Source organism: Tarenaya hassleriana, unplaced genomic scaffold, assembly GCF_000463585.1.
Source record: "Tarenaya hassleriana unplaced genomic scaffold, ASM46358v1 Cleome165, whole genome shotgun sequence".
Taxonomy (NCBI): Eukaryota; Viridiplantae; Streptophyta; class Magnoliopsida; order Brassicales; family Cleomaceae; genus Tarenaya; species Tarenaya hassleriana.
Window position 1 is genome coordinate 151,701 of NW_010965073.1, and position 2,429 is coordinate 154,129.

Sequence of the window (2,429 nt, forward strand, 5' to 3'; positions counted from 1 at the left end):
CACGGCATGGATAAGCGACTGTTGCTATCCACGTTCATCCATGGACTACGATATGATACCAGAGCTTGGATGGATGCAGCCTGTGGAGGGACCGCTTATGAGATTCCCTTTGACACCCTAGAGATTCAGATTGCGAAGATGGCCAAGGCTAGAGGGATGTCCAGAGATAGCAATAGACGACCCATGGCTCGGATAGATATAGGAGAATCTGCGATTTTGAAAGCTGTCATGTCTGAGCTAGCGGTTATCAAGCTCCATTTAGAAGCTAAGAGCAGTTCGAATCAGACATCACCAGAGCTAGAGGAAGCAGTGGAGGACGTCAATTATGTCGAGAAAATTCATCCCGGTTTCTCCTACGGAAACCCGAGCGGAGCATTGAATGCACAGCAGCATGGCGTTTCCAGAATCCCTCAGAATCCCCCAGGATTCACTCAGTCACGTTTTTAGGGGCAGAATCAGGGATATGCGCAGCAGAATCCAGGATACGGGCAGCAGAATCAGGATTATCGAATGCCTCAACCTGAGAAGAACGACGAAGCAGACATTAAGACGATGCTCGCCCAGCTAATGCTCGATCAGAAGACATCATTCATTGAGCTGAAGACCGAGATACAGAGCATAAAAGTCAGGCAAGACAATTTTGAGAGGAGATTAGATGGGGTCGAAGCTCATCTGAAGCTTGTCGATACTCAGATTGCACAACTTGCATCGCATGCCTCCAGACCACAGGGTACATTCCCGGGAAAGCCTGAGCCGAATCCACGAGAGCACGTCAATGCTATTCATCTTATAAGTGGAGAGAACTTGCATGATACAATCCCTTTGACCACAGAAAAAGGGGTGATCTCTAGACACACCATCGAGGAGAAAGGGAAAGCCATAGCTCACGAGACACGTAAGGTGCATGTAGAGGAAGCCGAACCGCCTTATGTAGCTCCTCCACCTTATGTACCACCCGTTCCTTTCCCCTCTCGATTGAAGAAGCATGCTGAGGATACACAGTTGTCTAGATTTGTTGATATGCTTCGGAAGTTAGAGGTTAAGATGCCTTTCTATGAGACGATACTTCAGATCCCTTCTTATGCGAAATTTTTGAAAGATGTCTTGAATAAGAAGAGGGTGATTGGGAAGGAGGCAGTCTCCTTGAGCACAGAGGTGAGCGTTGCGATTCTACAGCATGAGTTGCCACTGAAGAGATCGGATCCAGGTAGTTTCTCGATTCCTTGCAAAATTGGAAACATTGAGATTGACCGTGCGTTGTGCGATCTGGGTGCCAGTGTGAGTTTGCTTCCATTGTCTATCTATAAGAAGCTCAACATTGGAGATCTTAAGCCGACGAGGATGGCACTACAGCTTGCAGATAGATCCGTCAAGTATCCTGCAGGTATTCTCGAGGACGTCCCATTGAAAGTCGGGGATTATTATGTTCCCGTTGATTTTGTTGTCTTAGACATGGACGAGGACTCGAAGATACCGATTATACTAGGCCGACCGTTCTTAAACACGGCCGATGCGGTGGTTCATGTTCGTGATGGTCGTCTTACGATGAAGATAGGTGACGAGACGGTGGAGTTCACCTTAGATCACAACATGAAGCTATGTCGATGTGCATGAATTCCTCACTCAAGAAGTTTTCGATCAGTTTCGAGAAGTCGATCCTTTAGAGATATCTCTCCTTGCGTCAAATGAGAGCATATACAACAATTGAGAGGATATCTGGGAGCTTACACGAGCATTGAACGAAGGATCGGACGAAATTGGAGTTTTACAGAAGATGGATCCGGACCGATTCCACCTGGAAACGGACCGGATCCAAACATAGCCTTCCGAAGACGGATTTTTACAGAAGGTGGATCCGGACCGATTCCACCTGGAAACGGACCGGATCCAAACACGGTCTTGCGACGACAAACTGGAAACGGACCGATTCCACCTGGAATCGGACCGGATCCAGTCTCTGAGCAAATCGGACGTTTTTCACATCGACACGCCCGATTCTTCTACGAACGTCTCCGAACCCTCCACGACGATTATTGAAGACGTTCAAGAGACCAGAAAGCCACCACCTAGCACGGGGACGCTGAATAAAGCGGATTGGAGTCTAGAGAATGTCCCGAAGGTCAAATTGAAACCCTTACCTCAAAGGCTTAGGACAAAGGAACACATAGGACCATCATTGGAGAGAGGTACGTATCCTGCTCATAATCCTATATCTGGTTTTGAACCTTCTATTACAGGCCGTCGAGTAAGGGTAATGAGCAAGAGAGGATCGAAACGATCAAAATCATTGCTCAAACGTCCACAAGATCCTTCACGAGGTCCAAAAGATGCGCTTAACGCTCAACATCTAGGGTGGCGAAAGATCGATTATCTTCGTCTCTCAGACCCTCCCATCATTTGAGCAAGATAGGTTGAGCTAATGACGTTAA